At 42.6% G+C, this 25236-nt stretch overlaps 1 long non-coding RNA gene and 1 pseudogene across 3 annotated transcripts in view; one reads left to right on the top strand and one right to left on the bottom strand.

Annotated features, from left to right (window-relative positions):
- The window catches only part of LOC140711854 (uncharacterized), a 591910-nt gene that overhangs the window by 354486 nt on the left and 212188 nt on the right, over positions 1-25236 (top strand). For all 3 annotated transcript variants that reach the window (XR_012093165.1, XR_012093163.1, XR_012093164.1), the window contains exon 3: positions 23550-23685. This is a non-coding gene — a long non-coding RNA (uncharacterized lncRNA). The remainder of the gene's footprint in view (positions 1-23549; positions 23686-25236) is intronic.
- Positions 1310-9741, bottom strand: LOC103247592 (pregnancy-specific beta-1-glycoprotein 2-like; annotated as a pseudogene).

The following is a 25236-nucleotide window of genomic DNA, read 5'->3' as shown; positions in this document are numbered from 1 at the left end:
CCTGGAGGTCAGTTCAGTCATCAGGCAGTGGAGGCACAAGGTGGGGCAGTTTTCTGCAAGTGTTTCATGATGACTTACTTGTTCCAGTGACCTCCAAAGATAGAGCAGAGTGCAAGGAATGATCTAGAAAGAGTGAAGGGGACAGGCAAGAGCTGGTGGCTTTGGAGGAGAACCATGTTCCCTGTTCTGAGTTTTTTAAGTTTCCTCTACTTCTGCAAAGGGCAGGTGAGGACTATGTGGATCTTTCCAGAAATGCATGTGGATATTTGCAAATCCAGAACTGACTGGTGGAAAGGGTGGGAATGAACTGCTGGAAATCTGGTCCTCATTGGACCATGTGTGTTTTTTGGATATGAGACAAATGTGGGGGGAAATTTTGCAAATATTTTCTTTCACTGGACACTCTACTCTCCGATTCCATGGATTTGACTACTCTAGGGACCACATGTTAGCGGATTCCAGAGTGAATCTGAGAAGAGACTGCTGGTTTCCAGGAGCTGGGAGTGGGGAGAATCAGAAGTTGTTCATGTGGGTGCAGTTTCAGTTATGCAAGATGGGGAGGTTCTAGAGATCTGCTGTACAGCTTGATGCCTATAGTTCACACATATTGAGTGTTTCTTATGCATAAGACTTAGGAAAAAAGTGTTTTGGGTTTCTGATTTTTTTTTGATTCTTAAATATTTGGCATATACTTACTGGTTTAGCATCCCAAATCTGAAAGATTCAAAATCTAAAATGCTCCAGTTAGCATTCCTTTTCAGCGTCAGATTAATACACCAAAGTGGTAGATGATTATCCAAATACATTCTTCCACCCCCCTTTTTTTTCTCTCACCACGTTTCTAGCTTGGTGATTAGTTTTTGGTCAGTTCCATACTGGCCATGCTGCACTTGTATATTTTTGAAGGCTTTGGGATGTGAGAAAGGCTGATTTCTATTTTCTACGTCATCAAATCTTTCCACCTTTTCATGGTTGCATCTTTTTCTCAGTGTCTCTGTTGTGGCAGTCATCAATAAGAGCCTGTCAGGTCAGATTTAGGACAGATTTTTGTAATTCTGCAAAATATGTTACTGGGATTCTGGTAGGGGTTGCGTTGAATCTGCAGCTCACTTTGGGTAGTATTGTCTTCCTAACAATATTGATTCTTCCAATCCGTGAAAATGAAATGCTTTTCCACATATTGATGTCATCTTTAATTTCTTTCAGTAATGTTTTGTAGTTTTCAGGATATAACCCTACTACCTTTTGGTTAAACTTATTCCAAAATATTTTATTGCTTTTGATGTTAATGTGAATTGAAATTGTTCTCTTAATTTCCTTCCAGATTGTTCATTGTTAGTGTATAGTCTAAAGAACGATCTAGAAAGAGTGAAGGGGACAGGTGAAATCTGGTGGTTTGGATAAGAAACATATTCCCTGTCCTGTGTTTTTGATTTTCCCTCTCTCTTTGCAGAGGGCAGGTGGCTCTTTCCTGATAGTCAGATAGACTTCACTGGAAAACATATTGCCAGTGCTCCAGGGATCCACCTACCAGGGACTATGATCCTTTTGATTATGAGATTTGTTCTACCAGTGACTGAGTTATGGATGAAACAGACATAGACCCCTGTTTATATTTTAGTGATTTGGGAGATAAAGAACACTTGTGCTGATTGCTGGAACTTCCCATCAATAAGCCAAAAATGCTCTGCCAGTAGGTGAGAGTCTGTGAGGCAGGAGAGCTTGGGGACTCCCCTGTATGGTAATAGGTGTATGAAGAATAAATGGTGGGGGCATCCAGACGATCTGGAACAAACAGAATAAAGTCACAGGTGATGATGTCAGAGGGAAGGGAAAATCCTGGTCTGTGGAAGGACCAGAGTGACCCTGTGAGCTAAGTCACAACACTGAAGTTCCAGCCAAATCCCTGCTGTGTTCACTGATCTGGACCTTGAGACATTTACCTGTTTCTCCCATCATAATGTGTGGACCCTGATTCTCCCATGACAGGAGTAGCCTTTTCTCTCCAATTTTTGTTCAAGCCTAAGCCTACTCTGGTTTACCTGGGACAGAAAGTCATGGCTAGCTTTGATGTCCAGAGGTAAAGGTCTCTGTACTTTCACCTGAGAAGGACTGAGAGGCCTGGCCTCTGGCCATGTGTATTTGGGATGGCAGCCTGCCTCACAGAGAATTAGAAGATACTCACGGAGGAGATTCAGGGTGACTGGGTCACTGCGGCTGGAACTCACTGGATTCTTCATTTCACATTCATAGGGTCCTGCAGTATCCTTTGTGATACCAAATATAACGAGGGTCCTGTTGTTTTCGGACAGCTGCAACTTGCGACTGATAGGGAGGCTCTGACCTTTTATCCACCACTGGTAGCTTACGTCCTGAGTGTCAGGATCACAGGATAAGATGACAGTCTCCACGGCCTCCCTGGGGTGTAAATTACTGCTGGAGATGGATGGCTTGGGAGTCTCCACTGTGGAGATAACAGAGAGAAGATTGCCCTGTGTGGCACATTTGATTCCTCCTAAGACATTTTTCAATCAGAGTTGGCATTTCCCACCTCTCAGCCCACACAAGTCTTTAAAAGCCCATTGCAGGTGTGTGTGTTACAAGAGAGATGCATGGCAATCTGGGGGCTCAGAGATTGTGAGGTTGCCTGCTTTATGTGGGAGAAGCACAGACTTTTTCAAGTGCAAATGGAGCAGCAGTATTAGGTCATGGAAAGACACATGACCAGCAGTCACAGCCCCTGGTGCCTCTCTGAGTCTCTCCCTCTCCAACTGCCTGCCTGGCCCACCCTGTGGTCCTCACCTGGAGCATGCAGTGCTGGAATCTTCTTAGTTTCAGTCTTACTTTGTCCCCCAAGGTATGTTTTCTCTGCACCTTCCCTTTCCAAGGACATCCTAGAGATGGATGATGGAACTTCCCATTGTTCTTAAACCCTTTGGGCACTGGGAAGCCTGGCCTGGACTGGGTACTTCAGCAGAAATAACACAGGGGAGACCAGAGTCAAGCCTGGAGGTCAGTTCAGTCATCAGGCAGTGGAGCCAAAAGGTTGGGCAGTTTTCCCAGCTGTCTCATAGTGACTGACTTGAGCCAGTGACCTCTAAAGACAGAGCAGAGTCCAAGGAATGAAGAGTGAAGGCAACAGGCAAGAGCTGATAGCTTTGGATCAAGACCATGTTCCTTGTTCTGTGTCCATGATGTTCCCTTCCCCCTGTAGAGAGCAGGTGAGGACCATGTGGATGTTTCTAGAAATACATGTGGATATTTGCAAATGCAGAACTAATGGTGGAGAGGGTGAACATGAACTGATGATGGAAGTCTGGCCCTCATGGACCCTCTGTGTTTGGTGACTATTAGACCAATATTTGGAAAGAAGTCTTGCAGATACTTTCTCTCATTAGACATTCTACTCTCTGATTCTATGAGTTTGACTACTCTATGTACCTCATATCAGTGGATTCCAGAGTGAATCAGAGAGTAGAATAGTAGTTTCCAGGAGCTGGGATCGTGGGAATAGGGCATTGTTCCATGTGTGTGCGGTTTCAGTTATGCAGGATGAGGAGATTCTAGAGATCTCCTGTAGAGCTTCATGCCTATAGTTCATACAGATAAAGTGTTGCTTATGCAAAAAGCTTAAAGCGAAGTGTTTTGGATTTCTAACTTTTTTTATTTTGGAATATTTGCAGTATATGTACTGGTTTAGCATCCCACATCTGAAAAATTTAAAATCCAAAATGCTCCAATGAGCACTTCTTTTTAGCACCACATCAGTGGTCAGAAGTGTTGGATTTTGGAGCATTTCAGATATTGGATTCTGGATTTGGGATATTCAGTTTGTAATACAGTAATTTTCCCATAAAAATTTGTCAGGAGTTTAGACCTCAAGTTATGTTCTGATTCTAGTAACAAAACAAAAAAATATTTGGAGGAAACATTAAAATGTTGTCATAAGTGGAAATTTTTGCTGATAGTCCAAACATCTAAGATAAATTGCTGGTAGTAGTATTTCTCTGGATACCCAATTAAGGTTTTGGTGTGGGGTGAATTCCAGCAGGATCACATTACGCTCAAAGAAAGATGCCAATGGTGATTTGAAATTAGCAAGTCCTTAAGTAGAGAAAGTCCCGTTAAAAGGACAGAACTGGCCAGTGTGTCTATTACATAAAGGGAGGAATGATGCTGAATTTAAAGAAGTGATGTGTGTTATGTTAGTAAATATAGAAAGAACTCCCTGTTTCTAATTTCTGTGTAGAGTTAGGAAAAATGGGGAGGAGCCCAAAACAGGTATGTGAAATGCTTTCTTCATTTTCTGTTAACCTCAGGAAATACAACTTGAGTTTCAGTTTGTGTGAATTAGGAAGAGTCTAAATGAGACGCCAATGGCTCATGTGTCCCCCACACGAAGAACCCCACCTTATGAAAATGGCATCATCATGAGGAAACAATTGTGTGTGGCACAGGCAGTAAAACCATCAGATAACACCCACCTGGCCACTTCCAACAGGTCCCCGAATCCACCAGTATTCCCATTACATGTATGTTACATCCTTGGCGGATGTCCCACAACTACAACATTTAGAAATTGCTATTGTCAATACAAAGTATTAAATATGAAGTTGAATGTGTTGTTCCACATTTCTGCCCCTACTCTTTTTGAACTTTCCTGTTTCAGTTTTGGAAGTTTCTATTCACACATCCTCAAGCCAGGGATTCTTTCCTCAGCTGTGTGCAGTCTACTAGTAAGCATCAAAAGCATTTTTCGTTTCTCTAACAGTACTTTTTTTTTTTTTTTCCTGAGACAGAGTCTCACTCTGTTGCCCAGGCTGGAGTGCAGTGGCACGATCTTGGCTCAAGCGAGCTCTGCCTCCCAGTTTCATGCCATTCTCCTGCCTCAGCCTCCCAAGTAGCTGGGACTACAGTTGCCCACCACCACGTCTGGCTAATTTTTTGTATTTTTAGTAGATAGGGGGTTTCACGGTGTTAGCCAGTATGGTCTCGATCTCCTCACCTCATTATCCACCCACCTCGGCCTCCCAAACTGCTGGGATTACAGGTGTGAGCCACTGTGCCTGGCCATCTCTGAGAGATTTTAACAAGTTGTTGACTTTTGAGTTTGTTCAGGTTTTTACTTACTGCTAGAACCAAGTGACAAATTTCAAGGTCGTTATATGCCTGACAGGAAACCAGAAGTCTCTAAGAAGTGACTGGAGAATGTGAGCTCCATGGTAGATTGAGGATGGAGTCATGAGTGAAATGGGTGAAATCAGTCCATGGGCTCTGGCGACTGTAGACTTGTCCAGCCTCTGACACCCTGGTGAGTCAGTGCAAAGATTACAACAGTGACAGTAAACTAGCATGGCTGACTCCATCTGACATCTAGTCTCAGGCTGGCTGTCTTCACTCATTCCTGGCCATAGGCCAGGCTAACCATGGTAGGAATATAATTTATGGCTTAACTTTGAAGCAAGAATGATAATAGTTCCTCCATAAAACTAATACCCTTACTTTGCCCAGGGATTGCCTTTGTAAAACTGGTGAAAGACCATGAGAGTAAGATTATAGTAGGGAACTGAGTTCTGCTAAAATGTAGGCACAGTTTCTATAATCCCTTACTGCTCAAATGTCATTTGGCCAGATTTTACATAATTTGTAACTAATTGCTCCTATAGGTAACATCACTATTGTAGAACCTGAGATTGGTCTTTTGAGATGTTTCTCATTCTTTGCATTCTGGCAACCAGATGACCTCATCCATACCCTTGACTAATGCCTCAGTCAGTCATGTGGTCCCCACAGAGACGCAGATTCAAGCACAAGCAAATCATTTCCCTCCGCCCTCATGATTCCATCCCCAAACAATCAGCAGTACCCATTTTTCAGTTCTGTGCCCCTGAAACTATCCTTGAAAATCTCTAACCCCTGATCCACTAGGGAGGCTGATTTGAGTAATAAAAAACCTCTGTCCTCCTGTTTGGCAGACTTGGAGTCATTAAAATCTTTCTTTACTGCAAATTATCATCAGGATAAATTGGTTTTGTTTGTGCAGGAGGCCAGAAGAACTTGTCTGGGAATTATAAGAGTGGATGGAGGAGCTGCCTATCCCTGTCCCACAGTCTTGTCCACAGAACAGCCTCACAAAGGGACAGAGCCCTGGGTGGGGATACAGTGGAAGCTTATTCTCTTAGTGACCTCGGGTCATTGGCTTGAGATGAAGTCTGGCAAGAGTGACAACTCCAAGTGATTTCTATGCCTTTCCCATTTCCTGGGAGGTGGGCCAGGCCACAGTGTTAGTAGGAAGGGAACAGAACAGTCCGCCTAGTTAGAGGGATTGTCTGGGGAAGGCCTAGGGGTAGAGGAAGAAGCTGTACAGGACAGGGCTTGCCAGGTAGAATGAAGTGGGGCAAGATGAGGGACACAGAGAAGCAGAGAGAGGCAGAGACAGCATGACAGTGAACAGCGGGGGCCACAGTGACTTCAGAAACCCCAGGGACAAGGTGCCCCCAGTTCCACCATCCAGGATCAGGGAGCCCTCAAAACCCTCCAGAGGCCAAGGAGAATCTGAGTTACACCTGAGGTGGAGTGGCTTTAGGGGCAAGAGGTAGTGGGGGGGAAGAAACATGGGTGTCAGCCTCTGAAGGAGAAGGGACAGGTGTGACTAGAACTTCCTAGGTTTCTGCATCCAAGATCCAGTCTCTAAAGAGGTTATGGATCATTCGTTTCTTCATTCAATTCCTTCATTTGTTATGTGAGAGCTCCTGAGTGTGTGTCTCTTACTAGACCTGTGCTGGTGCGGGGTGTGAGTGGGGAAGGAAAACAAGGTCCTCGCTTTTATCCTGTCATGCCAGTGACATGGACACTTTGAGAAACACAGGATTTCAGGTTCAGTGATAGGGGTTAAGATATGCGGGGGAGGCCTGGACATTTTTTGCACTGACTCTGACAGTTGAGGCAGGTGATTTAGTTTTGGAGAACAGACTCATCAGCTGACCATTTGCTCTCACTCCTCTGAGGTTTGGATGCCTAAGAAGGGAGGATTTGAGCCAATAAATGACTATGGGGTCCTTGGAACCCAATAAGCCCTCACTTCTGGTGGAGGAGAGGATGGGCCTGTGGCTGCAGACAGACCTCATGTGACCCCGATCTGCCTTTTGTGTTTGTGTGACTCTGGTTCAGTGACTGTGCCTTCCTGTGCCTCTGTTTTCTCTCAGTCAAATAAGCTAAATGGCAAATGGACTGTGGCTTTTCACACTATCTGTGAATAAACTGAAAATTCTTCACAGTCATGTGATCTAATGCTTGTCACAGTGGAGGTGTTCACACAAACAGCATTTATTATCATTCACTTCCATGAGAGAGCACCTTTAGGTCAGATCCCTGTGGACAAACTGCTGCCAGGTACATTTTCTCTCTTCTGTTTCTGCTTCTGGAGACATTAGACTTTCTATGGAACATCCTAAGCCTCACAAGGCAGTTGGCTGATGGTCTACAAAGCCAACTTTCTGTCCTCTTCACTCTGATTTCAGGTGATGAAAGCTCTGTCCTTGCCCAGATGAGGCTCTGAGGGCTGAGCCCTGGCTGGTGAGCAGCTCCAGGAGACACAGTCCTCAGACAGCTGGTAAATCCTTGGTCCCAGTAAGCCCTGCCACAACCCAGGCCTGGCACCGTCTCCTCAGCTTTATCTGGAGTAAGGATTTAGGGACAGGGGTCTGGGGTTGAGGCTTTTAGGACTGAGCTTCTCTGAGAATATCTCAGGGGCCCCTTAGGTAAAGCCCTACTCAGTTCTCCAGGGTCTTTCTCAGGGTCAAGTTTATGAAGAGGACATGAGGTACTTGGCTGAGACTGATCTCCTCCTGCTGAGCACATCACCCATCAGACTGTCCTTCCTGTGCAGCAAGTGTCTGTAGGGTCTGGATGCAGGAAAGGAATTCTGATCTGTTGTGGTTTGTCTCCTCTGTGTGTGTCCTGCACTAAATGCCGAAACCCCAACATGGGACATAATGCAGAGAGGGACACAGGCACTGTCCAGGCCTGACAGTCCTGTGTGTGCAACGTAGAAGTGACCCCAACCCCCAACACCCAGGGATCATGTGGAATCACTCACGGTATAAGGTGAAATGTCCAGTTACTCCTTTAGTCCTATCTCCTCGCATTATGATTTGTATGGTGTAGGATCCTGTGTCCTTCTAGGTGACATTCTGGATCAGCAGGGATGCATTGGAATATACTGTTTCTCGTCCACTGTATGCAGGCCCAAATACAATTATTTCAGTGTCTATTACATATGATGTAATGTAATGGTGGAGGTCCATAATTTGCCCTTTGTACCAGATGTAGGCAGCAAGATTCTGGGGCAAATTGTGGACACGTAGCAGAACATCCTTCCCCTCGGAAACTTTGGCTGGCTGTGCTTCAATCATGACTTGGGCAGTGGTAGGCAGGTTCCAGAAGATTAAAAGTGATGCTAGGAGGTGGAGAGAGCATCAGTCAATATTGAGACCTATGTATGGGAGTGAAAACATGGGGCCCTGGGTCTTGAGAATATCTCTTCAATCATCAGCCTTGAAAACACACACCCACACACACACTCACAGACACACACACATACACACCTTTTGTCTGTGTGTGTGTCCTACTGTCTTACTGGATAAAGGTCAGCAGCATGACCCCCATTCCTTCAACACTTCTGACCTTGGCACTTTTCTGTTTGGAATCCTCTTGCCCAGGGGTCTGCATGGCTCCCTCCACACTGCCCTCAGGTCATGCTTCTATCAGGGCATCTTAGACTTTTTTCCTGACACCTCCTTCAGAGACCCTGGGTCTTCCCTTTCTGACCTTTCCCTGCTCTGCTCCCTCCAGAGCTCTTGTCAACACCTGACCTCACATTCTAGATGTCTTTACATGTCTGTCTTCTTCCCTATGACAGCATGAGCTCCGTGAGGACAGGGACTTTTGATCTTGGTTGCACCCCAGTGCCTCATACAGGCTGCAGACTCCTGTAGATGTGAGAGTTCCCAGGGCCCTACACGCCTGGGGTGTTTTTCTTTTTTTTTTTTCTTTCTTCAATTGTTGAAGTTTTTTGCTGACTACAGTGTTTCATGCTCTGCTTATATTTTCATTTGAAGTATCATCTGATAATAGTTATTATTATCATTTTTCAAAATGTGGTGGCCAGTGATGATTGACCAGGAAAATGAAAGACTTGAGATTTTCCTACCTCTTATCAATTCCAGTTCAATGTGATTTTCCTGTTTCGACTCGACCCCTGTCCCTCTCAAGTATATTCTCCCCTATCCAGGCTCCAACAGAGAATTCTTTCCGGTTTTTTTTTTTTTTTGAGACGAAATCTCGTATTGTCACCCAGGCTGACATGTAGTGTTGCGATCTTGGCTCACTGCAACCTCTGCCTCCCAGGTTCATGCAAATCTCCTGCCTCAGCCTCCCGAGTAGCTAGGATTACAGGAGCACACTACCACACCTGGTTAATTTCTTGTATTTTTAATAGAGAGGGGACTTCACTATGTTGAGCAGACTGGTCTTGAATCCTGACCTCATGATCCGCCCACCTCAGCCTCCTAAAGTGCTGACTTCTTTTATTTTTTAGAACCCCATCCTCTCCAGGAGACCCCATCCAATCATTCTGCTTCCTCCTCCTGTCCTCTCCCAGGAAGTTCTCTCCTCACCTGTGAGCAGGAGCTCCTTCCAGGTGATGTGCAGTGTGCAGGGAGGGGCTGAGGGGGCCCCCATGGTCTGTGCTGCCTGCGTGTTCTCCGTGGAGATGAGCCTGGGATCCAGAATCTTTCTGAGCACAGCTGTCAGCTGGGCTGTCCTTCTTCCTTCTGTGCTGAGCCTCTTCCCTGGGCAGGAGCACTTCTCAGGCTCATGGGCGGGGTCTGTGCCCAGGACACCTCTCTGTCCCCTCCCCTCTTAGTCCTGCTTCCTTGTCCCTCCTTCTGTTTTTCCTTTTGTCTGTGTGTCAGGTCCCTGGGAATTGTGGAGGCCTCTGCCTTTTTCAGCAGTGATTCTGTCACCAAACCTTGATACACACTATGTGCATAAACACAAATACTTACACAAAAGAAATGCACACAGACACACATAGTCACACACATACCCTGTAGGTTGGGCAAGCAGAGTCCTGGGCCTCAGCCTCCTGCTGTCCCCATGGCTCTGGGTCAGGGTGCACATTCATGCCCTTTGCCCTCTTTCCTCCCCTTCTGGCTCTCCCCTTCAGTGCCAGAGGCTGGAGCTGCACCAGGTCCCTGTCACAGGGACACCCCTTTGTGCTGTGGGTGAGCTGTGTGTTGGCTGATGAGACGGACCCTTCCTTTCTCTAATTGTGTCTAACTTGACTGCAGCTTCCAAGGATGGACATTCAGGACCTGGGTGTCCCAGAGGAAAGTGTCCTTCCTGGAGGTGTGCAGAGTCAATCTCTCATGTCTCATGTGAGGAGAGGCCTGTGCTGGTTGCTCAGTGGGAGCTGTGAGTCCCATAGTCAAAGGGACAGTTCTTAGTCACTCTATTGCTCCCTGGGGTCTGGTGGCTGAGCTGGGGCTCAGGGTTTCTCCTTTCTTCCTGGCTATTTTTGGTGTCCTCTCTTCTCTGCCCATCTGATTGTCCTGTGGACACCACACCTTCCACGTGGTGGTGCAGGAGGAAGTGGGGAGTTACCCAGGAACCCCGTGGAATATGGCTTGTTGAGACGCAGGAAGGGGAGCCTGGGACAGAGCAGGGGTTCAGAGCTGGAGAGATTCATCCCGACTTACTCCGTGGTTGTGATGGGCTCAGCCCTCCATGTGCTGACATATCCAGGGGTCTGTCCTGAGGGTTTTGACCTGGCCGAGCTTCTCTTTGTAGAGGAGGAACAGGCACCAGAGAGCCTACCTGGAGGGATGTTGCTCATACCTGAGATGGCGGGTGAGTATGAGTTATATTTTGGGAGCAAAGAGCAATAATACCCCCTTCTCCCAGCAGGGACACAGGAGAGGTCTGTCTTCCCAAGGAACAGCCGGGGGTAGGTGGCCACATCCTGGATGGTGCCTGTGTGTGACCATCACAAGTGCTCTGAGCCCCCAGGGCCCAGCAGGCAGACAGGTCACAGGGTGCCTGACTGTTTCCTGGGGAGGTTGTGGGCCCTCAGGCAGCCGCTGCTCTGTATCAGCGCTAGTCTTGGCCTGGGATGCCCCAGAGAACAGGACAGATGGAGCACGGACGGGCATTTATGGATCAGTGATAGAAAGAGTTGATGAGGATGAAGGGAGGTCACGAGGGGAAAGTGCACTAGCGCTGCCCTGGGAGATGTCTTTTTAGCTGAGCCCAGGGATGGAGCAGGTGTGTGGAGCAAGAGCTGCCTGGAGAGGGAGTGGTGTTAGGTTGGCGGCCGCCAGGTCAGGGAGGAGCTGAAGGGGTCCGTGTGGGGAACATGGAGGATGCTGAGGACTTGGGCTGAGGTGACCCTGGTAAGGGTGGATCCTGCTAGGCTATGGGTTCTGCTGAGGTAGGTCAGCATCCCCTGGGAAGGTTTCAGGCTGGAGGAACTCTGCCAGCCTCTGGTGGACTGGAAGGGAAGTGTGGGTGAGCACAGTCCCAGGTCAGGCTGCCTTTTGTATTCCACAAGGATCTGCACATTTCACACGAGGTCACACATATATTATGTTGCAGCTCCATCACCTTCCAGTTCCGTGAGTCCCAATCTCTGTGGTTCTACGTTCACTGTTCTCTCTCTTTCACAATCGGATGTTCTGAACGCAGATTTTTGTCACCTTCTGTGAGTTTGTGTGCACCCTGGGGGCAGTGATGTCTGGGGCTGAGCACTATATATGGGCTTGGGAGCAGAAGAGGGAGCAGCAGGGTGGGAGGATCAATGCCAGGGGAGCAGGCACAAGTCATTTTCATTTTCTCACTCCCTGGGACCAGAACCCAGGATTCTGACTCCAGGGCCCAGTACCACACTCTGCTGGTGTCCCTGGATGTCATGAGTGCCCATAGTGTCATGCTGCCTTGGCATTCATTTTCTAAGGTGTAAGTTTATTTGCCTAACATCAGAGGCAGGCCTTGGTCACCATGGCAGTTTTCAATACTGTATCTGGTTGTTCAAGTGGCTTCAGTTGGTGGCCAGAGATAAAATCTTAGAGGCATCTCTCCTGCTTGGTGTGCTGGGTTCCCCTCTCTCCAGCTGCTTTCTTTAAACTGATATTATGACATTTGCCCTCACATTTAAAGTGACCACTTGTCAGTCACAGCATGATCTCCTAGTCCCAGTGTTTGCTGTTTGCTTTACACACATTCATTAAAACTCCCGGCTGTCAGGTAACACCTGGACTTACTAAAGCCATTGGCTTACTGGTCTCTTCCCTCCTCCCTGCCTGGGCTCACTGATTTCTGTTTCTGTTTCTGTGGTCTCCAGGTGTGCTCCCCAGTGTCTGTAAGTAATGAAAACACTTACACTTTCACGTTGTGGTTGTATCACTATAGCCTCACATGCCATCCAGGGCCTGACATCGAGGCTGCCCTATGGGACCTGTGCTGGTTGAGCCCCTGCTGGAGCTCTTGTTTTGGGGCCTCTGGTTCTTCTGGGGACAGGAGCTTCCAGCTAACTTGATTGAAAACCTGATACATTTCATTGAAAACTCTGGGTCGGATGACGTATTCATGGACTTCAGCTGCCATAGCAAACACCTTAGCCTGGGTGATTTAAATAATAGAAATAGATTTTTCACAGTTCTGTGAATAATGTGCTATTTTAAACACTTTAAAATGTGCAATCAAGTGGAAATAAACACATACACAGTGTGTTTTAGGTTGTCCGTTCTATAATTGCAGCTTTCACATGTTCTTATAGAGACCATTTTCTTTGGGAACACACGGGCAGTGTCTCTGTATTCATTTCTACTGGGAAATCTTCATGCAGAGTGGAGAGAATCTCATTTCCTAATGAGAGATGGAAAGCATCTGACTACCAGAAAACATGTCCAAATGCTGCTGGTATGATCATGGGGCTGCAGGTGGAGGTCAGTTTAAGGAGGTGTCAGGCAAAGTAATTTTGAAAGTCTATTTTTTTTTTTTTTTTTTTAAACAAAATCATGGGCAGAAGCCACCATCTGGACGCACCACATGTTGGAATGGATGAGAGACAGATACGGAGCTCAGTAAATTGAGAATGAAATCAAGGAGTGGCAAGAGGTTTGAGAGGTCGACGGGTGTGAGAGGTGAATGAGTGAAGGATGAGAATGTTCAAAATGTCTTCTTTTTCCATAATAAGAGACCATTTAGGTACCTGAACCAGACAGTGTACAGGCCACGGACCTAAATGCTACCATTCATAGATAGCCAAGATGGCCCTAAGATGGTGAGAGAATCAGAATGGGATTTGGGTTTACATTGTGTATTTTTTTCTCCCAATATCTACAGAATTCCGTACATCCCACTTTTTAATGTAACCCAGTGCACGTCATTACCTTTCCCAGTTCCGGACCTTTCCAGTTCATGGTGACAGACCCTTGGAAAACCCATACTCTTTCTGCTGTGAGGTACAGGCAGCCATGTGGCATCACCCCTAAACATGCCTTCTGGGACATCAAATTGCTGATTAAGTAAAAGTCATTTCAGTAAATATTGACCTCCATTTTACCCATCTCACACTTGTAATTCTTCTACCAAGAGGTGATGGATTTTAGTGGTGATTTGCTTTTATAGATTAGTGTAGATTAATGCTTCTGCCAGGGGCAATTTTTTCATTTTTAAAAGCATTTGGCAGTCTGGAGACATTGCTGGTTGTCAGAGCTGGGAGAGGGAGTCCTGCTGGCCTTGAGTGGGTAGAGTCCCCAGAGAGTGCTGGACATCCTAGAGCTCACAGAGGCCCACCAGCATGACCACTACAAAGTTCAATGCTGAGGAGGAGTGGAGAGCCCTGATGTGCCTCCCCTAGCTTCCCTAGAGCTTTTTACCTTCTCCTTCCATCAGTCTCTTCCACCTTCTCACTTCAGCTTGCTCCTTGAAACTTAATATCCTCCACTTGAACTTTCCCTTAGTTTAAGACCTGTTGTAATCTCTCAACTTCTTTGGCCCCTTTCTGATCCTTAGCAGGGTGTCCTCTAGAGGGCATCCTCACCTTTCCTGGAGCTTCCCAGGATCCAGATGCCCCTGCCCTGTGTGGGCACCAGGGATATGGCCTTGTGCCTGTGTCCCTAAAGGTCCTGTCACTCAGGAGGTTTGTGTGAGAGCAACCGAGGTGATATTACCCTCCCCTACTTTTCTTGGAACATAAAAATATGTACAAACTTTGTAGAGTAAAATTTCTTAATACATATCAAACTTTAAAAAAATATGTATTTTTGCCTCCCAAACTTTACTGGGAAAAATTTATCACACTCTCAGTCTTGAAAAGTGACACTTATCAGGGTTATTCACTGTATTGTTTGTTTAACAGCAAAATATTGGGAAAAACCTAGACTTTCACCAGCACGATGCTATTTAAACAGGTTACTTTATATCTACACAATAGAATATGATGCAGCTGCATAAAAAGTATAGAAGCTTTCAGCTATTCCTATGGAAACACCTCCATGTTCTATTTTAATTATAGCATCTAAACATCACAGAATAAGATGCAGTTTTTGTACTAGATCTCACCTTAGAACATTATTTTTACTGTTTTTTTTTTTTTTTTATTTAGAGAGTGTCTCACTCTCTTACACAGGCTGAAGTGCAGTGGTGAGATCATAATTGACTGCAGCCTCAAACTTGTGAGCTCAAGTGATCCTCCTGCCTCAGCCTCCTGAGTAGCTGGAATCACAGGCATGTGCCAGAATGCCTAATTGTTTCTGTTTGTTTCTGTAGAGATGGGGTTTCACCCAGGCTGGTGAAACCCCAGGCTGGTCTCAAACTTCTGGGCTCAAGTGATCTGCCCACTTTCCCTCCCAAAATGCTGAAAATACAAGCAAGTGTCATCACACCTGATTCTGCCTTTTTTTTTTTTTTAAATTGGACCAGTAGGTAGCTGGTCAGACTTGAGCAGGGCAGGAGAGATCCTTCCACCTCCACATACTAGAAATGCCAAGTGAACATCACCAGGTGATGGTCAAGTCAGGTGGTTGTTAACTGTCTCTCTAAAGTAGTAATTGGTTGCAGATAGTGCCAGGGAGATACAGTCTCACAATAGATAGAATACACCTGCAACAGGTGATCAGCAGCTTCCTGAAAAGTTGTCAGATTTGAGCAAGTGGGCTGAAATATACGCATTAAGAGGCAACATAATAGAGTTTCTGGTATATGACCTTCAGGGACTTTTTTTTTTTTCCATTTTAGAAGCATTTTGTAGGAAGTGATTTTAAATTTTTTATTATTTTATTTTATTTTAAAATCTTTTCTTTCCGAAGGTTTTTGGGGATTTGGTATTTAATTACATAAGTTCTCTAGTGGTGATTTGTGAGATTTTGGTGCACTCATCACCCGAGCAGTATACACTGAACTCAATTTGTAGTCTTTTATCACTCACCCCCTTCCCACCCTTTTCCCCAAGTCTATTTTATCATTCTTATGCCTTTGCATCCTCGTAGCTTAACTCTCACTTATGAGTAAGAGCATTCAGTGTTTGGTTTTCCATTCCTGAGTTACTTCACTTAGAATAATAGTCTCCAATTTCTTCCAGGTTGCTGCGAATGCCATTAATTCATTCCTTTTATGGCTGAGTAGTATTCAATCATCTATATACCACAATATCTTTATTCACGCATTTATAGTTCACATTCCCACCAGCGGTGTAGACGTGTTCCTTTTTCACCGCTTCCACATCAACATCTATTATTTTTATTTATTTATTTTTGAGATGGATGGAGTCTTGCTCTTTCACCCAGGTTGGAGAGCAGTGGCATGATCTTGGCTCACTGTAACTTCTGCCTCCCAGGTTCAAGCCATTCTTCTGCCTCAGCCTCTGGAGCAGCTGGGATTACAGGTATGTGCCACCTCGCCCGCGTAATTTTTTTGGTATTTTTAGTATAAACAGGATTTCACCATGTTGTGTGTGCTGGTGTCAAACTCCTGACCTTGAGTAATCTGCCCATCTTGGCCTCCCAAAGTGTTGGGATTACAGGTGTAAGCCATCATGCCTGGCCAGCAACTACTATTTTTTCATTCTTTATTATGAACATTCTTGCAGGAGTAAGATGGTATCACATTGTGGTTTTGATTTGCATTTCCCTGATCATTAGTGATATTGAACATTTTTTCCTATGTTTGTTGGCCATTTGTGTATCTGCTTTTGAGAATTGTTTATTCACATACTTAGCTGACTTTTTAATGGGATTGTTTGTTTGCTAATTTGTTTGAGTTTCTTGTAGATTCTGGATATTGGTTATCTTTCAGATGTATAGATTGTGAATATTTTCTTTCACTGGGTTATATGTTCAGTCTGCTGACTGTTGCTTTGCTGTGCAGAAGCTCTTTAGTTTAAAGAAGTCTCACGTATTTATTTTTGCTTTTTTCTTTTTTGAATTCTTTTTTTTCATTTTTATTTTTTATTATACATTAAGCTCTAGGGTACATGTGCATAATGTGCAGGTTTGTTACATATGTATACTTGTGCCGTGTTGGTGTGCTGCAGCCATCAACTCGTCAGCACCCATCAACTCATCATTTACATGAGGTATAACTCCCAGTGCAATCCCTCCACCCTCCCCCCTCCCCGTGATAGGCTGGATTAAGAAAATGTGGCACATATACACCATGGAATACTATGCAACCATAAAAAAGGATGAGTTTGTGTCCTTTGTAGGGACATGGATGCAGCTGGAAACCATCATTCTTAGCAAACTATCACAAGAACAGAAAACCAAACACCGCATGTTCTTACTCATAGGTGGGAACTGAACAATGAGATCACTTGGACTCGGGAAGGGGAACATCACACACCAGGACCTATTTTTGCTTTTGTTGCATTTGCTTTTGGGTTCTTGGTCATGAACTTTTCGCCTAAGCCAATGTCCAGAAGGATTTTTCCAATATCATCTTCTAGGATTTTTGTAGTTTCAGGTCTTAGATTTAAGTCCTTGATTCATCTTCAGTTTATTTTTGTATGAGGTGAGAGATGGGGATCCAATTTTATTCTCCTACTTTTGGCTTGCCAATTATTTCAGCACCATTTGTTGGATAAGTTGTCCTTTACCCATTTTATGTTTTTGTTTTCTTTGTCAAAGGTATGTTGGCTGTAAGTATTTAGGTTTATTTCTGGGATCTGTATTCTGTTCCATTGTTCTATGTGCCTATTTTTATACCAGCACCATGCTGTTTTGGTGACTATGGACTTAGAGTATTGTTTGAAGTCAGGTGTTGTGACACCACCAGATTTATTCTTTTTGCTTATTCTTGTTTCGGGTATGTTGGCTTTTGTTTGGTTCCATATGAATTTTAGAATTTTTTTTTCTAGTTCTATGAAGAATGATGGTGGCATTTTAATGGGTATTGCATTGAATTTGTAGATTGCTTTTTTCAGTGTGGTCATTTTCACAATAATGATTCTATTCATTCATGAGCATGGGGTCCATTTTCATTTTTTGCATCATCTATGATTTCTTTCAGCAGTGTTTTGTAGTTTTTCTTGAGGTCTTTCACCTCCTTGTTTAGATATATTCCTAGTTATTATTTCTTTGTAACTGCTGTCATAAAAGGGGTTCAGTTCTTGATTTGATTCTCTGCTTGGTCACTGTTGATGTGTAGCAGAGCTACTATTTGTGCACATTAATTTTGTATCCTGAAACTTTGCTGAATTCATTTATCAGTTCTAGCAGCTTTTTGGAGGAGTCTTTAGGGTCTTCTAGGTATACGATTATATCATCAGCACACAGTGACAGTTTTATTTCCTCTTTACCGCTTTGGATGCCCTTTATTTATTTCCCTTGTTTGATTGATTTGGCTAGGACTTTCAGTGCTCTGTTGAATAAAAGTGGTGAGAGCCAGTGGCCATCCTTGTGTTGTTCCCCTGCTGAGAGTGAATGCTTTCAACTTTTTCTCATTCAGTATTATGTTGGCTGTGGGTTTGTGTGCCAATTTTTCTGAGAGTTTTAATCATAAAACGATGCTGGATGTTGTCAAGTACCTTTTCAGGGTCTATTGAGAGGATCATGTGATTTTTAAATTCTGTTTATGTGGTTTACCACATTTATTGACTTGCGTATGTAGAACCATTCCTGCATCCCTAATATGAAACCTACTTGATCATGGTGGATTATGTTTTTGATGTGTTGTTGGATTCAGTTAGCTAGTATTTTGTTAAGAATTTCTGCATCTGTGTGCATCAGGGATTTTGGTCTATAGTTATCTTTGTTATGTCCTTTTCTGGTTTTGTTATTAGGGTGATACTGGCTTCATAGAGTGATTTAGGGAGAATTCCATCTTTCTCTAATATGTGGAATCGTCCTTGAATTTGTTTTGTTTTGTTGTTAATTTTTAAATTATCTTTTCAATCTTGCCGCTTTTTGTTGGCCTGTTCAGGGTTTCTAATTCTTTCTGATTTAATCTAGGAGGGTTTTATATTTCCAGGAATTTATTCATCCACTCTAGGTTTTATACTTTATGCACATTAATGTGTTCATAGTACCTTTGACTGATCTTTTATATTTCTGTGGCGTTGGTGGTAATAGCTCCCATTTCATTTCTAATTGAGCTCATTTGGCTCCTTGCTTCTTTTCTTATTTAATCTTACCAATGGTCTATCAATTATATTTGTTTTTCCAAAAAACCAGTTTTACATTTTATTTATAGTTTCTATGATTTTGTTTCAACTTCACTTAGTTCTGCTTTGATCTTGGTTATTTTCTTTCTTCTGCTGGGTTTAGGTTTAGTGTGTTCTTGTTTCTTGAATTTCTAAAAATGTAACCTTAGATTGTCTACTTGTGCTCTTTCAGTCTTTTTGATGTAGGCATTTAAGGCTATGAACTTTTAGCACACTCTTTGCATAATTCCAGATGTTTTGATAGGATGGATCACTATTGTTCAGTTCAAAGAAGTTTTAATTTTCTTGATTTCATATTGGACCCAGTGATCATTCAGGAGCAAGTTATTAATTTCCATGTGTTTGCATGGTTTTGAAGGTTCCTTTTGGAGTTGATTTCCAGTTTTATTCTACTGTTGTCTGAGAGAGTACTTCATATAATTTCAATTTTCTTAAATTTTTTGAGACTTGTTTTGTGGCCTATCGTATTACCTATCTTGAAGAAAGTTCCATGTGCTGATGAATAGAATGTACATTCTGGGTTGTTGGGTAGAATATTCTGTAAATATATCTTAAGTCTATTTGCTCTAGGGCATAGTTTAAATCCATTGTTTCTTTCTTGACTTTCTGTCTTGATGACCTGTCTAGTGGTGTCAGTGGAGTACTGAAGTCCTTCAGTATTATTGTGTTACTGTCTATCTCATTTCTTAGGTCTAGTAGTAATAGTTAAATAAATTTGGGAGCTCCAGTGCTAGGTGCATATATATTTAGGATTGTGATATTTTCCTGTTGGACAAGTCCTTTTATTATTATATAATGTCCCTCTTTGTCCTTTTTAACTGTTGTTGCTTTAAAGTTAGTTTTTGCTGATATAAGAATAGTTACTCCTGCTCACTTTTGTGGCCATTTTCATGGGGTATCTTTTTCTACCCTTTTACCTTAAGTTTGTATGACCCTTTATGGTTAGGGGAGTCTCTTGAGGGCAGCAGATGCTTGCTTGGTGCATTATTATCAATTCTACAATTCTGTGTCTTTTAAGTGGAGCATTTAGACTGCTTACATTCAATGATAGTATTGAGATGTGAGGTACTGTTCCATTCATCCTGCTATTTGTTGCCTGGATACCTTGGTTTTATTCATTTATTTATTGTATTTTTGTTTTATAGGTCGTGTGAGATTCATGCTTAAAGAGGTTCTGTGCTGATGTGTTTCCAGGATTTGTTTCAAGATTCAGAGCTCCTTTTAGCAGTTATTGTAGTGCTGGCTTGGTAGTGGCAAATTCTCTCAGTATTTGTTTGTCTGAAAAAGACTGTTATCTTTTTTTTTATTTATGGACTTTAGTTTTGCTGGCTATAAAATTCTTGGCTGATAATTTTTTTTAAGGAGGCTGCAGATAGGCATGCATGCTCATTTGAGGTGTTCTTCCGTTATTGAAGATTACTAAAATCACATGTGTTGAAAAGCATTTGGGATTATTTACTTGATGAGTACTCCTTTATTTTTGTATTAATTTGATACCATATATAAACCATATATAAACATAGGTATGGACATATACATATATGTGATACAACATAGAACATATACATTTTCACATAAAGATAGAGTGATACAGAAATACTTCAGATTTTTGATTTTAAAACTTTATGCATGGAATCCATAAGACTCACTATTTTAGAAAAAAAAAAAGTTGGATTTAAATTGTGCTCTTGTAAGTAGAAAAAGTTAACATTTATCTGAGGAAGGCCTTGCTGAGTTTTAGTGAAAGTAAGTAGTAAATTTACATCTCAATGCAGAGAGAGAGAGAGAGAGAGAAAGAGAGCCAGAGAATTTGGGTGTGTTCAAGGAAGATTAAAAATAGATGCCAAGGTAACACAACAATGATAGAAATTTGTAACAGGATTTTATAAGGAGACCAATTTTGTTGACATACATAGCTTTTATTTTGGTCTCTGTTTTCCAACTGTACTCCAGGAAACACACTACACAGGCTCCCTTCTTAAGTGCTGGTGGTCCACTGCACATGCAGACAGCCCACTTTAAGGGAAGAATCAGGGGAGAAGAGATACAGACTCCAGAATTATGCCAACATACAAAAGCGTAAGTCAAAGGTCAAACCAAACGCATGAAATCTCATCGCCTGTTTGATCCTGTTTTCAGTGTAGTTTACTTTCTTTAATTTCTGCTCTAAAGCTTTTAAATAAATTTTCACTCTTGCTGTGAAACTTGCCTCAGTCTCTTCTTCTGTCTTATGACCCTTCGTTGAATTCCTTCTTCTGAAGAAGCAAGAATTGAGGCTACTGCAGACTTGTACAGATTTGCTGCCACTAATATACTTTAGTGCCATTCTACATGATAGAATATATATATATTCATGTATATATAAAAACATATATGTGTTAATAGAGGCCTTGAATTTACATTCTTGCTGCACTTTATGTAAACAATCCAGGTATAAGACTAAAACTTATTTTGGAAATACATTGGTGCCAAATGATTTCTATTTCATAAAATGGGAAACAGGAGGGGGAAAATTATTTTTCAGAGGAAAACAACAGAACAACAATTATTAAATTTTAGATGTGTTCATTTTTTTTTTTTGAATTTTGTTATTTACCTACAATTTGGACTGAATCCTTAATTTTTTCTTGGCCAGAAGTTTCAAAACTAAGGGTTTCAGAATTTTCTTCCATTTTTCCTCCATTTTGGCATTATATAAATTTAAACTGTGCTTTTAAATTTTGTATCATTTTTAAAAATTACACTTTTAAGTTCTGGGATACATATGCGGAACCTGCAGATTTGTTACATAGGTATACACATGCCATGGTGTTTTGCTGCACCAATTAACCCATCATTTACATTAGGTATTTCTCCTAATGCTATCCCTGCCCTAGCCCTCTCCCCCCCAACAAGTCCCAGTGTATGATGTTCCCCTCCCTGTGTCCATGTGTTCTCATTGTCCAACTCCCACTTACGAGTGAGAACATGCAGTATTTGGTTTCCTGTCCCTGGGTTAGTTTGCTGAGATTGGTGGTTTCCAGCTTCATCCATGTCCCTGCAAAGGACATGAACTCATCATTTATTATGGCTGCATCGAATTCCATGGTGTAGATGTACCACAATTTCTTTATTCAGTCTATCATTGATAGGCATTTGGGTTGGTTCCAAGTCTTTGCTATTGTGAATAGTGCCGCAATAAACATATGTGTGCCTGTGTGTTTATAGTAGAATGATCTATAATCCTTTGGGTATATACACAGTAATGGGATTACTGGGTCAAATGGTATTTCTTGTTCTAGATTCTTGAGGAATCGCCACACTGTCTTCCACAAAGGTTGAACTAATTTACACTCCCACCAACAGTGTAAAAGCATTCCTATTTCTCCACATCCTCTCCAGCATCTGTTGTTTCTTGACCTTTCAATGATCACCACTCTAACTGGTATGAGATGGTATCTCATTGTGGTTTTGATGTGCATGTCTCTAATGACCGATGATGATTAGCTTTTTTCCATACATTTGTTGGTCACATAAATGTCTTATTTGGAGAAGTGTCTGTTCATGTGCTTTGCCCACTTTTTGATGGGGTTGTTTTTTTTCTTGTAAATTTGTTTAAGTTTCTTGTAGATTCTGGATATTAGCCTTTTTTCAGATGGGTAGATTAAAACTTGCAAGCTGAAACTAGACAACTTAAGTAAACTTCTGGAGAAATCATAGCAACTTATATATAAGCAACCTTTTTTCCTGCTGATGAGTAGACAACACAAAAGGTACACATGAAGCCTGGATTCAGACTGCACTTCAGAGAATTGTGTCAGATTGCCACTGCAATTGGAAGATGCATCAGAAACTCTAGAAAACCTAGTCTATAGTCTGCTCCAGACATTATAGGTGAGCCAACATACATAGAACTGAAAGGGTTAGAGTGATGTTTGCCAAACAAACTGCTGTAATTGAAGCAGCAGTTGTGTGACTTAGTACAGTTCCAGAATTATACTGTCCCTTTGTTACTGCAACTTCCCATTGCCCTTTTCTTCTTTGTCTTCATCAACTTTTCCATGGGCATGATTACTTAAGAATGAGCCTTCCTAGTCATATAGGATCAGATGAAACATACGGCCGCAGGGGTCTTCTACAATGCATTCCCTGAGAGCTTTTGAAGAATTGGGGCGGCCAGGTCTGCTGGCACAGGCCCATAATCCCAGCACTTTGAGAGTACAAGGCAGGAGGATCACTTGAAACCAGGAGTTTAAGACCAGCCTAAGCAACAAAGGCAGACCAAGTATTTGCAAAACAAAATAAATCAAATTAGCCAGGTACAGTGGTGTATACCTATAGTCTCAGATACCTGGGAGGCTAAGGTTGGAGGACCGCTTCAGCCCAGGAGTTCAAGTCTGCAGTGAGTACACTCTAGTCTAGGTGACAGAGCAAGATTGTGTCTCTTAAAAAAAAAAAAGAAAAGAAAGAAAAGTAAAAGAATGGGGTAAACAGGAAAGCCAAGGTCTCAGTCATCTCCGGATGATTGCCTGAACAAATTGTTTCTTCTTGGCTTCAAAACCTTTCAAGATGTATATTTCTTTGCAAAAGAAAGACATGCTGATTATAACTTTGGGTGAACAATCAAAATCTAGCTCCTAAAACTGAAATATTTTAACTCTCATTCTGATAATATTTATTTTCTGAGGCACAGAAGAAAGACAAAATTAGATCAATTGTTTTTATGCCCACTCCATCTCTTCCTACCTGCCTTCCCTCCTTTAATCAAATGTATAAATACTAAGCCTCCTGAAACCTCTGCAGAGATAACACAACCCACTGAAGTTTTTTGCAATTCATGTTTTCCCAGGGTGCAGTGTCAAGCTCTGGCTCAATAAAACTCGATTGTTCAAGACCCTTGCCTCAGTCAGTCATTCTGGATAACCACCATGAGACCTGCAAAGCCTTTCAGTAATCTGTTGTCTGCCTTGTTGATGTGTATCTAGGTGAGTCAGATCTTCTTGAGTCAAACACTCTTCCATTTCTGCCTTTCCCAACCCTACCACTCAGTGCTGTGTGCTCTGATCTGACCCCAGCTCTCAGGTTGTTTGTATTGGTCTAAGAAAGCAAGACCAGGAAGGGCAGGTTGAGAAGGAAGTAAGAGGTCAACAGCCATGGAACATGGCAGATGGGGCTGTCTTGGCTCAAAGCCACACTCCCTGGGTGCATTTTATGAATTTTTCAGATTTGGAATCTTTTCCCTGTGTGTCTATCTGGAAACTCACCCTCCTCCTACTTTCTTCTCATTACAATTTCTTTTTCTAGTGCATTTGTTTATGGCCAGAGAACGGCCATGCAAATAGTTGACAATGGAATAAAAAAATGATCTTTTGTGAGACTTGGAACTTGGCCTTTCTTTTTTCCAAAAAAGATTGAGGTTTCTAAAAGCTAGCTTTTATGCAGGGCTGTGCAGTTGTGAGTGTAGTGTTAGGGAACAGGTGCATAAGTGAAGGATGAGACAGAAAACAAAATGCTGGCTGTCAAATCCTGAAAGTAAAAGGGACAAAAATCATTTTTGAAGGTGGATGTCATTCAGGGGACCTCATAAATCTTAGATTGTCCTCTTACCAGATGAAGTGGAGGATGAGGTTAAATTATGGAGTGAGGAGACAGTGGGCATATACTTCTCTGCCACAGTTTTTTTTTTTTTTTTTTTTTTTTTTTTATAATCTGTAGAAATGGGGATGGTGGCACTTAGGATTTTTTGTCAGGACTGTAGCTACATGAAAAGCTCTTAGGCTACAGCCTGTTGCATAGTGAGTGCTGCATCAGTGTGTGAGCTATTAAAATTATAGGAGTAGGCAAAAGTGCCACCCTGGCCATCCAGAGTGTGGAGGTAGTTTCCAGTCAGGGTCCAGGCAGGTCAGCTGGAGATGAAGCTCGTTAGTGGGGAAGCTTAACTTCCAGGAGTAGTATTTAGGAGGAGTAACTCACGCACAACATTCTGTAAACATTCCTTTACCCAACAGTAGGAATACTCAGAGTGAGTGTGGCTTCCGTGACAATCATTATCTCCTGGGAATCTAAGAATGTATCCAAGGCTCGAATGGCTTTGATGTAAGCCAAACCCAGAAATAGGCTTCAGGGCTGCCTTGCAGATATCATTCATCTTGAGAAAGGAAAGCATTGATCTTGCTAAAGGAATACCCTCTTCAGGCCCAGGCCATTATTTCTGTTTTTATGCTATGCTAATTTTTAAGTTGTAAGGAGAAAGACTGAAAAATAAAATAATGAAGTGCATGTATGAAATAACAGGGTTGAATTGATACTGGTATGTGTAAGTTAAGAGAAATCGTGTATACATTTTGTGTGAACATAAAAAGGATTTCTTGTTGCAAACAGACCTCTCCATATAAATAATACCCATTGCCTTGAGTGGATAGCAGACTCTATCAGAAGAACATACCATCAGAGTCATGAGAGAATAGGTAGTTTGCCTCTTTGATTGGCAGGTTAGACTGAAGAAGTTACTGAAGAGAAAGGAGTTGAAGGAGAAG

This window comes from Chlorocebus sabaeus, chromosome 6 (assembly GCF_047675955.1).
Source record: "Chlorocebus sabaeus isolate Y175 chromosome 6, mChlSab1.0.hap1, whole genome shotgun sequence".
NCBI classification, from domain to species: Eukaryota; Metazoa; Chordata; class Mammalia; order Primates; family Cercopithecidae; genus Chlorocebus; species Chlorocebus sabaeus.
This window is presented reverse-complemented; position numbering and strand designations above follow the sequence as displayed.